The sequence below is a fragment of the Alligator mississippiensis genome, chromosome 5 (assembly GCF_030867095.1).
Source record: "Alligator mississippiensis isolate rAllMis1 chromosome 5, rAllMis1, whole genome shotgun sequence".
NCBI classification, from domain to species: domain Eukaryota; kingdom Metazoa; phylum Chordata; order Crocodylia; family Alligatoridae; genus Alligator; species Alligator mississippiensis.
Window position 1 is genome coordinate 91,109,307 of NC_081828.1, and position 11,910 is coordinate 91,121,216.

The following is an 11,910-nucleotide window of genomic DNA, read 5'->3' on the forward strand; positions in this document are numbered from 1 at the left end:
GTGAGTGATGGAAACTGTGTCAATATGCCATGTAAAACCCCAACTATGACGCTATTCATTTAATTAACTAATGTTACTGCCTTTTAGATTACTTATTCCTGCTGCCTTGGAAAACAAATGCAAGTTATATGCTAGACAGCACTTTTTAGGGAAAATATTGAACTTCTCAGGTGGTAGAATCCACTCAGTTTTTAGCATGCAGCCTCAAACACAACTACATCATGTAGTAGCCTCCCACAAAATCACTAAGAGTCATGTCTTACTGCTTATATAAAAGGTGGTTTACACCTCTCTAAGTAATTGAATTTTGATAGGGTTATGGGCAGTCTGCATATCGTTGTGTGTGAAAACATAAAGTGGCCCTTAGAGAAAAAAAAATGTTTTATTGCATAAAGTCTGATCAGAGATTACCCTGGGAAATTTATGCAGGGTATTTTTCACTCTCCTAAAAAATTGCAATTACTTGTCCTACGAAAGAAAGAAAAAATAAAAGCTTCCCATAGTTCTCAGTAATCTTAGGGGAAATTCTGGGAAAGGCCAACTCTTACTGTATAGTGTTCAGATATGAAATTGTCCAAGACATGCAAGGTTCTAAGATCATCCTTCTGCAGACCTTAACAAGCTAAAGGAAAGAACAAAATACTGTTGCTTGGGTTGCTTCTTCCCTGCCTCCCTTCTTTCAATATGTTATTTTCTGTGTAAATATAAATGTATTTGTGAGAGGGGTGCCACACTGATGGTGCCAAAAACTACAATCTTCAAATTGTTTTACACAACCGGTTTAACATACACAACAGCATCAATACAAGTTTTCCTTCATTGGCCAACTGTAGTGTGCCTCAACCCTGATCTGAAGAGAGCATCTTTGGAGCAAAGATTCCAGTGGTCCCGTAGCATAACTGGGGCAGGGAAAGGAGAACACCCTCTCCAGGCACCAGCTACGAAGGGCACCAAGATCCTCCCCTCTGCCACCCACCAGGAGCTTTTGCCATGGCAGAGGAAGCTCTGCCCTGCACCTGCCCAGCTGTAGGAGTGAGGCAGGCAGTGCCACACAGATCAGTGTAGCTGAGGGGTGGGAGGGAACAGAGCAAATGGAATGGTGCCCCCCGCCTTCACTCTCTCCTCTCCAGGACCCATTGCAGCAGTGGTGGAAACTACGCACTGCCTCTGACCAGCCACAGGAGCTAAGGCCAAGTGGGGTAAGCAGAATGGTACCCTCCCACCCCCTCACCAGTACTCTTGAGCTGAATCAATTCCTAGCACCTTCTGACGATATCAAATAAAAATAGCAAATTGTGTTGATTTCATTAGAGAGTTGTCTGATGCAGATACATGCGCAGAAGGAACTGCCACACACTTAACCAAACGCATGTTCATGTGAGAGGTCACACACACACACACACACACACACACACACACACACATATAAACAGATGCATCTGTTTATGTGAAATGAGTTGTTAACATCTTTATTTCCTAATGGGCTCATCTCTACATGCCAAAAATCACCCCTGCAACTGGCACAACTCATTATTTGTCATAAATGTGTATGTTCATGAATAGGTGTCATTTTAAAGTTTAGTTAGATTTCCAGATTAATTCAAGACTCCCTAATCTCTCCACAAAACAGGAGGAACATGAGAACACTAGCACAGTGTGTTAAAACTATGACCCAAAGCTGGAGAACCAAATTAGGGACCTCCCTATGCCCATTAAAGAGCTTGCATTCTATCATGGATTATCTACACTGGACTTTGATGGGCTTTGGAGAAGGCTCCAAATCATTAATTATCTCCTCAGACTGTCACCAGAGATACCCATAAGAACTTTGGTGCCCAGTCCACAAAAAAAGCACTGAGACTGAAAAGCTAAATAAATAGGAAAAAAAAGCTGAACAAAAAGCTGTCAAGTCAATGAAGTGCTTTGGTTACTATGTAGTAGGAATGAAAAACTTGAAAATTCACCAAAACCTTGAACCAGAAATTTTAAACAGCAGCCCACATAACCACTTCCTGAATACAGTATAAAGTTTAATTAAGTTCTTGAACCATCTGCTTTCCGCACCTTCATTTGTTTCCTTTTATCTCTAAGATCTGTTAGGATACACACTAGTAAACAAAAGTCTAATTCATCAGCATAGGAGGCAATTATATAATTTGCTAAGTTAACAAATTGCATCAATTCACCACTTTTTAAACAACAAAATCTTAGAGAATGCCTATTATTTTGTAGATGTCTTATCTTGAAAAAAACAATTTCCTATCAGTCGGTGCTGTAAGGGAGACAGTGAAAATAGTATAATGACTGGCAATTCAAAGTGCTGGCCTTATATGAACCTTCTGTAGCACACCTCAGCTACAGGAGAAACAGGGAGAAAAGGCTTATCTGAAATATGACATAAACAATGTAGCAGACAACATATACTCAAGACACAGCATCAACCATAGGCACTGCTATGCCACTTACCGATCAGGAAGATGTTTGGAGTTTAGGCTCAGTTACAACAGATGCAGGGTTGCTCTAATTGACGCTATCTTATTGGTGACTCAGAAAGGATTATTTGCCAGCTGAGAATTTTTGTACTGCAGCAGTGCTCTGGCTAGGCCCTCACATGTTCTTGGCATGCACCCCTCAGAGAAGGGTGGAGTTCAGGCTCTGACTGAGATCTTCCCTTCCAGAAAAGGAATTCTAAGCCAACCTGATGCAGGGCATGTCTACGAGATGTGTTTATGTGCATTAGCCTAATTTAATGCACATTACAGACACACACCTACACGTGTGTGCCATTAATGTACACTAAAAAGGTAGAAATTAGGCCATTTTAATGATTAGTTAAACCACGTTAACCCATGTGTAGATGTGACCTGGCATGAACTTTAGTGTCAGGTCTGCCCAGCTACCAGGGGCACATGGCAGAGCTGCAGGGACTTGGCACTAACTTTAATGCCAAGTGCCTGCATGTGTAGACACCTGCCAAAAATTGCTTAATGCACATTAGCTTAATGTGCATTAAATTTAGTTGTGTTTAAATGCACATGTAAATGTGCCCACAGAGTATCAGGCTCCCTCTTTCTGTCACACTCCTTATGTACCTCAAGACAATTCTACTTTTCAAAGTACACATACCTCCCCAAAAAGTGAATTAATGGAAACGCCTAAGGAAACCAATTAGGTGGTTAACCACTATTTATTAGAGATTATATGAATTCAGCATTTTACATTCTGGGCAATGGAACATGAAGCAGATAAAGGAACAGATTTTACAATCTATGGGTAGAATTATGTAGGAAATACCCCATGGTCCTCTTTGATTATTTTTTAATTGAACCATTAAGTTTCTCATTTGTGGAAACTATTTACAACTTTTCATTGTTACCCAATAATGACCCGTACAAAAAGTATTTGAAGAAGTTTAAGGAAATGTTAATACACATTTCACTCTCTCTCTCAGGAATTCAGTACACTTACTAAGATTAGATTGAATACAAATTCCTTAGGAAGTCAAAAAGGCATTTTAATCAGATTTGATTCTTAAAAGTGGAAAAATGTATCAAAACTTACAATGTCCAATGTTCCGCAGCTGAGTTTATGGTAGCTGTTATTTCTAAACAGACTTTAAAGAAAGTTTTTTGTAAAATCCCAGTTTATTTTACTGTCACAAGCTTGTCTTTCATGAAAGAGAAATGAATGCTACTTTCCAGAGAGTTGTGTGTTTGTGTATACTTTCAACTACTTAATTCTGTAACCTGAGATTCTACCAAATCCCTGAATAAATCAAGATTTTGATGCATGGTTGATTTTTTTTAATGAGTAGGAAAATATCTTCACAAATTAATTGTTTTTGCATAGCTTTAGCAACAATTGCACTTTATTAAGATTTTTAGTGTTGATGAGAAATAATTTCAGGACTCTGGCAAAATTCACTAAAGATCAAGGATCATCTTGTTTGGTTTCTTCCTTTACAGTCAGAATAAAGATACTGGAATCCCTTCATAAGGAATATGGATGGGGTAAACAGTTTTTCAGTTTTTGAAGTCTGTCTCAAAATCAGGTTTCATGAAATGAACATTAGAGTCCATGTAAGTTCTGTCGAATGTCTTAGCTATGCAGACTTTGACCTTATCGGTCGTCTGAATCCAAGCGGTCTTTGATCTCCTGTTTATTAATGTAGCACCTACATACCACAGCTGAGATCAAGAATCTGAGCTCAAGATGCAAAAAGATGGAGGAGGAAATAAAGAAGTGAAGTGATTTGTTCAGTGCCACACAGCAGGTCAGTCTCAGTCAGATTTGGAGGAGATGTCTTTGGAGTTCCAGTGTAAGTCTAGCATGCTCTAGATCAATAGAAGATTCAGAGACAAAACTCTTTATAGTGTCTATTGCTTATACCTTTGGCATAAAATTAAGATGACATAGAAATAATGGCTTATACCCAAACTGTAATATTTTGATACAGCTGCATAACCCATAAGGAAATAAAAATGAAACCTTAGTTTAGGTCTTTAAAAATGAATAGTCCTATGCATGGAAAAGGGTGGAAAAAAAAATTGATGTCTTTATTGAATTAAAAAGGTTGGAATAAATCTAATTTGTTTTATCCAAATAGGACCATTAAAGTCAATAAAATGACTCATGTGAGTAAGAGGAAATTGGCTTTCTGGGGGCAGGGTAGACTCAGAACCTAATTTTCAGAAATGCTAAGCATCTACTATATAGTGTTGTTCTTTTTAGATCCTCCAATTTTCAGCTCCCTAAATCCAGTTTTCAGATGAAGAGCTAAATACAAGAATAATCCAGTTTTATTTTTTCTGCTTTTGTTGTGTAGCTGGCAACTATTTTGTTTCCATTCTTAACTAAAAATATATCTCCAGAAGGTATCCAAAGGTTACTACTATCAGAAATGTTCAGTGTATTACATCTACTGCATTAGTGACAGGATGTCTTTAATGGATTAGGGCCTCACTGCTCCAGTCAATATATTAGCATATAGTAAAAGACAATTTCTGTGTTTAATGGCTTCCAACTTTCAGTGCTAGCTGTAAACAAACTGGCCATTGAGTATATGCTATCGTTACACAGATGATGATGATCATTATAAACCTGCTTTTGGACCTTGTCACAGCGCGGGGTCCAGTAGGATGGCCATAATCTCCCTAAGGCCCCCTTTACTGTGCCAAGTTGACCCAATGGGCACCCTCAACTCTCACCCACCATGTCTTTGATGACAAAATATATTTGGAAGGCTGCCTTTTATGCCCTCTTGGTCACGTCTTGCTGGACACTCAGACCCCGTGGTTTCCCAGACCCCTCATGGGTCCTGCTTTGCAATGAGTGCTTCAGGGGCACCCTAGCGTTATGGGCTATGCATGGCTCCAGCCACCCCTTTACCACGACCCAAGCCTCGAGATGGAATTGATGTTGTTCAGTCACAGCCTTGTTATAATACAGACCCCTTGTCCTCTCTGGGCCCTGCACTGCCCTGTCTGGCTCTGCGCCCTGTCTCTGGCACTCGTCACTGCTGCCCTCTCTCTGGGTTTCTCCCAGGCTGCTCCCTCTCTAGGACTTCTCCAAAATGCTTCTCCCTTTCCTGGGGGCTTCTCCAAAATGCTGCCCCCTCTCCTGGGGATCCTCCAAAATGCTGCCCCCTCTCCTGGGGCTCACCACACCCACACTGGTGCTTCTCACCAGTGCTCCCTCTCTGGGGCTTCTTGCTGCCCCCCTCTAAGGTGCTCACCACACCCAAGCTGGGGCTTCTCATCAGTGTCCCCTCTCTGGGGCTTCTCAACTGCCCCTTCTCTGGGGCTAGGGTCAGTGCACCCCAAATGCTGTGCCCTCGCTGGTGCTGGGGCCCCCACCCTGCTGCGGGTCCCCAATGAGGCCTCCTCCAACCCCTAATAGCTTCACCCAAACCACCGGTATTAAACAGTAAACAAAATGCAAGCCCTTCAGCTATAACAAACTGAAGCCACCCAGCTATAACCATGTTACTCCCAACACCCCATGGATACTCCATCCTTTACCTGGCTCGGGCTGTACCTGAGGTCAGGTCTCGCCTCTCAGCTTTGCTCTGGGAGAGTTCATTCCCCCCTGACTGCTGCTAGGGAACTGCCAGCCTGGCCTCAGCCCCTGGGCTTTATATGGGAGCCAGGCCCTGCCCCTTCTGGTCAGCTGAACTCCTCTGGTTGCCCTGGCAACCTGAAGTTGGGCTCCTCACTCACTGCTAGGGTTCTTTCCCTAGCAGTTTTATCCCTTCTTAGGATCAGGGCACCTAAGTGCTCTGTGACAGACCTTATATGAAAAATATTTTATGTAAACAAAAATAATAATGTATATGCTGGGAAATGTAATATGAACAGCATACCAGACATTGAAGAAACAAAACTGATGCATATCAGTTCATTCAGGTAAGAAATGTTTTATCTGTTAAAGGGTGCTTGGAGAAATGGCAAGAGCCAAATTCTGCCAAGCTTTCACTAAAGCCAGCTAATGATAAGACGATGCATGATACTCCAGAAACTCAATGTGCATGTAACCAGAAAAGAGAGTCAATATTTTATAGATAGATTTTTAAACAAAACCCTCAACCCAAGTTATTGTAATATTTCACCTGTATATGATGCAATATGACAAGAAATGAACACACAAATCGAACAGGCTAGTGTTGTGGATGGATTTTTTTTTCAGCTGATCAAAATTATCTGAATCTCTGTCTAAAGTAGTGGGGATGTCACTAGCTCAGTATCAAAAATGTGTGGAGGAGTTCTTTCTATTATTGCTTGGGGCCTAACTCTATCTTCACTGAGATCAATGGGAGCCAGACTAGGTCCCAAGCCAGAGATTTGCAGAGGCTCAGAATTCCCCCATAGGCATTCACCAACTTGCAGGCTCAAATCTCACTGTCTGGAAACATTAAAAAAATTCCAATTACTTAAAGAAGCTTCTATTGCTTGAAAATAACAGTTTCCCATGTGTTAATTGGGTCTCATACCCTTTCTTTGCCTTCTCTGTTAAGACGGGAATCTCTTAAGAGAATGATTGTTTCTTGTGTTTACACAATACCTAGCACAATAGAGCTTACATCTTGGGAGAGGCCTCTAAACGATACCTATAAGAAAAAAAAGAAATGTTGGAAGAGAAACATTGTGTCAATTAGTGTTGTGTGAACAGATTTGCTGGTACACTGGCAATTCTGAGAAATAGAAAACAAAAATGTCTTTTGGGTTGATTAAAAAAAATCTCTAAAAGTTTCAGAGAACCAAATACTTTGATTAAAAATGTATAATGTTTAGTTTAAAAAAAAAAAAAATTAAGGGTGCCTGTACACGAGATGGAGACTATTCCAACACACAGCATGACTTGATTAATTGAGTCAGCTGAAGCGTGGTAATTGCTGTGCTCCAGCAGCCTGCCATGTCTTGTGTATGAGTGCCCCATGCTTCAAAATGGCAGTGGAGGCATTTGAACAAAAGCTCATCAAATAAGCTTTAGTTCAATTGCCCCTGCTGCCATTTTGAAGTGCAGTGATGCTGATCCATGAGACTCTGTGCTGCTATAATTAGAGTGACTCTTGAAGCCACTCCAATTAAAGTGCCACCTCCCCGACCCCCAGAGCACAGGTAAAAGTGTCCTAAATTCCTAATTAACAAAACAAGGAACTTAGTTTTGAATTAGAAAAATGGAAGTTTGATTTTGAAAATGTCAAAATGGGTCAACTTTTAGGGTATAGGTTGCTCCTCCCCCATCAGCCACAATATTTCATTGAAATCTATGTGAAGTAAAACATATTCCTGTCCATCAAATCTGCATCTTTGGAGAAATTCAGTAATTATACTGGTATATAATACTTTAAATGTCAATGTCTTAACCTCTTTTAAAACACTTGAGCTTAAAAGCCCCATTATACCACTGAAAATACAGTATTCATTTTTATTCGCTGAGCAGAGACATTTAATGCCTCAGTTCATTTGACCCCCTGCATATTCTTCTATCCTTTTGAGTGCTTTTACAGAAACTATATTTCAGGGTCCAAAGATAAAGTCAAGTCCCTGGATCACTATTTCTTCCTTTGAAATCTCTGCTTCAAAATCATCTGTTAGAAAAGTTCACACTTTCTGAAAGTGCGATCACATCTATTAATTCTATTGTTGAGTCTTGCCATCCTTTTGAAACAAAGCTTATTATCAGCTAAGGACCAATATTCTTCATTCATGTACACTGAGGTAAATCTGGGGCAATTTAGAACTACAGGGAGGAACCATTTTAAATGGTTAAGTATATTTTTAATTAAAAAACATGACAAGACTGATTAGAAAATAAAGAAATAAAATACAACATTTTGCAGTATTAGAAGATGACTTTCCTCACTGGGCATGTTTACATGTAAAATCAGTTCAACTGAGTAAACTCTAGCTCAGTTCATGCCACAGTTTATTGCTCCTGGGCACTGCGTTTACATGAGCTGGGTCAGAGCAGCACTGGCTGTCAGGGGACCCAAGGAGTCATCCTGCCAGACTGGGCATGCTCTGACACAGCTTAGCCTGCTGCAGGAGGGCTGGATGGGGCACAAGATGCTCCAGCATGGGGCTGGTCAGCCAACAGCCCACACACTGAATCATCCATCCAGCCCTGTCAGCATCTACAGATGCATTGCAGTGTGCTAAATAATGCCTCCATAGGATAGTACTTGTGTAGACAAGTACTAACCTACAGTGGCATTTATTAGTTTCCTGCAGCCTAATAGGGCTGCAGGTGTAGATGCTGAGACTTTACCGCAGAGCTAATTAGACAACTCCACAGTAAACTTCACATGTAGATGCACCCAACTGGCCACATCCACATGAGCACAGATGTTTGTTTCCACTTGTACTACTGCTACTTATTCCCAGGGAACGTTCATGCCATGTGCCCTCTGGCACACAGCAGGTTACCCCAGGTAGAGTAGGGGAGGCTGGGACCAATAACAGCAGCCTTACCTGGAGTCCTGGGGGCTGAGAGAGTTGCAGCTATGGCACTCCTGCAGCTGGGAACCTGGCTGGCAGCTAGAGTGTGGCTCCAGCCAGCCAGGCTCTAGTTTTAGGCAGCGCACACTGCCGCCCTGTGCACCAACCCACTTTTTTTCCACATGGGTTTTTGAGACCCTAAGAACTCCCAGGTCAATCTCTGCTCTCTCCCCCCCCCCCCACCTGCAGTAAACATTTGAATGTGTAGTGTGTGGCGCTACAGATGAGTCTGTGGTGCCACATACTGCACAGCCGCACTTGTCTGGACATGGCCACCAATTCTTAAATTGTTTCTCTAAAAGTAAATGGGATCTTCATCATTATTAAACTACAAACAGCCTAAACAAGTATAGAGGGCAAATACATGCTTGTGAGCCTTATGTCTATTTCTTAGGGCCCCTCTACACGTGCAGGTAAAGACACAATGGCATCTAATGTGTGACCCACACAAATGTACTTCCTGCCTTGTGCTGATGCTGGAGGGGGATGCTGGGGAGAAGCCACAGCTGCCAAACACTCACTTTCCCATGAGAAACAAGCCTAGGAGTAATATAACCCTGGCTCTTCCTAGGTTGTTTTTCTCCTGGAGTGGCCATTTTTACTCTGGGAGAAAAAGCCTGAACACCTAATACACTCATGGTTTCTCCTGGGAGAGCAGTAACTCTTCCAGAAAAAACTGAATGTCTGTGTGAGGCCAGTATCAACATCCAAAAATAGAGACTATGCTTTAAAAGAGCAATCTGTTTGTTGTTCATCTACTTCTGTATAAACAAAGGCACGCACAGAACAATTTCTGTACCACTACTACCAGGGTGTCAGGCATATGCTGGATGCTTCTCTGCACATGAACAAAGCAAATAATGTTCTCTAATTTGCCTAAAGGGAGCTGATGTGACAAAGTGCTGAGAGTAGCAAAAGCAACAGAGACATTGGGGGTCCTTGACCCTATTTGATGGATTAATGCCAGTACTACGGGGGAAGACAGCCACATAATGAGATCCTGGTAAGCAAACCCCTTTGAAGCTACATTGGTGGGTAGCAGTAGAATGAAAAGCCTAATCTGTGGTTATGCTTATTTTCATTTTATCACAAGGAATTTCAAATAAGCTCCAGCTGGGAAGTTAATTTTCAGATGAATAGACCCTGATGTGTATAGAAAAAAAAAATCCCAACAACATATACTGCCCTTTCCACAATGTTTTTGAAGACAGGAAGGATGAATATCCCAGTGTAGAAATGATACTAGTCTCATTATGTTCAGAAAAAAATAATCTCTCAATAGGAAATTTGCAATTCAAAGGACTTACTTTTACACTGGAACTGCCTTTCAATGATTGATTTCTTTTTAAAAACTCCAAGCCCTTCCCAAAGTAAATACTCTCTATAACATACACACATGTATTTTATAAGCCTATATTATATATGAGTACGTATAAATACAGAGATGTGTATATGAACTTAATCTTTACCCTGCTAAGTAACTCATTCAGATTGCATACCGTCTCTATGATGATCTTTCAGATCTCTTACAATGTTAATATCATATAAGAAATGTGTGCATATTATTGGTTTTCTGTTTTGTATTGTTTATGACTAAAGATTCCTCTCTACTTTGTGATGTCAATTTTGCTAGATGAAAAAATTCAGAAGAATGCTAGATGAAAATTTTCAGAAGAAAATTCTGAATTAGTATGTAAAGGTGCTGAAATGGTTTGCTCAGGGCTTGCAAGCCCAATCAGGGTGTTTGTACCGTTGGGATGTAGATTTGCAGCAGGCTGTGCGTGCCCGGAGCTGAAGGCTGCAGAACACACGCACACAACTGAACAGTCACAACTGCAGGGCAGGAAGCCTGGGGGGAAAAGAGAGCTCTGGGAGGACAGTAGCTGAGGGCTACAGGGAGAAGTTCTACTTCTGAAGGAGCTGTTACCAGGACAATTGCCTCTGAGAGGACTACTGGCAGAAGAATTGTTGCTGAGTGAGCTGTAACTGAGGGCAGATGAGCTACTGAGTACCCAGGATCACCTGGTATCCTTTACTAAAGAAGCAGGGTTTGTGCAAACTGGTTCCTCTCCTCACTCTTTAGTTCCCTGTGTGCAGGGATTCACTGGGAGGGAACCAGGGACAGGGGATGCTAGAGCAGGTTCTCTGGGAGAGCTAAAGAAAGTAAGAGCTCCAGCAGACAGCTCAATAAAGTACTGCCAAGAAGGGGCACTCCAGGTGCCAAACACAGGGAAGCTGCCTTGGGGAAGCATTTGGGGATATGATTGTTTGTAGGCATCCAGAAAAGACTGGAAAAGGGAAGACACACTGATCTCAGGAGCAGCTGCTCCCTACCACCTCAGGTCCTGACAGACGACTCCATCTTCTGACCAGATGACAGCATTGCCATGCTTCTTCTGAGGCAGAGCGAGCACAGCTCCATGGGTGCTCAACTGCAACCATCTCACAGTTGATTTTTTGCTGTAGGCAGGGTGATTCTATGGAGATCTGGCTGATTAAGTGTATATACCTGTTATAAGTTGCCTGAGTGCTACATTTGATAACATAATTGCTTTTGCTGTGTGATAAGTATTTGCTTCTATTTGCTGATTTAGATTACCATCGAGTTCATAGAAAATATGGTGTTTGTTATCTATCTGATATTGATTCTGCTAATGTATCAGTTACTACTGTAATAATATATTATTCTTAATAGTCATTTAGTGTGTGGTCTGGTGCAGGGAGAACCACAGGAGAGCACTCCAGTGAGTGGTGGCTTCGAGCCTGTAGATGGAGTGGGATTTACCGAGACCTACTGGCTTCCCACAATCCTGAAAACTTGGACACGGTTGCGGGTAGCACCTCCGCCAAGGTTACAGTATTTGAGAGTGCGTGCACGCATGCACATGTGCGTGTGTGTGCAGGCATACAC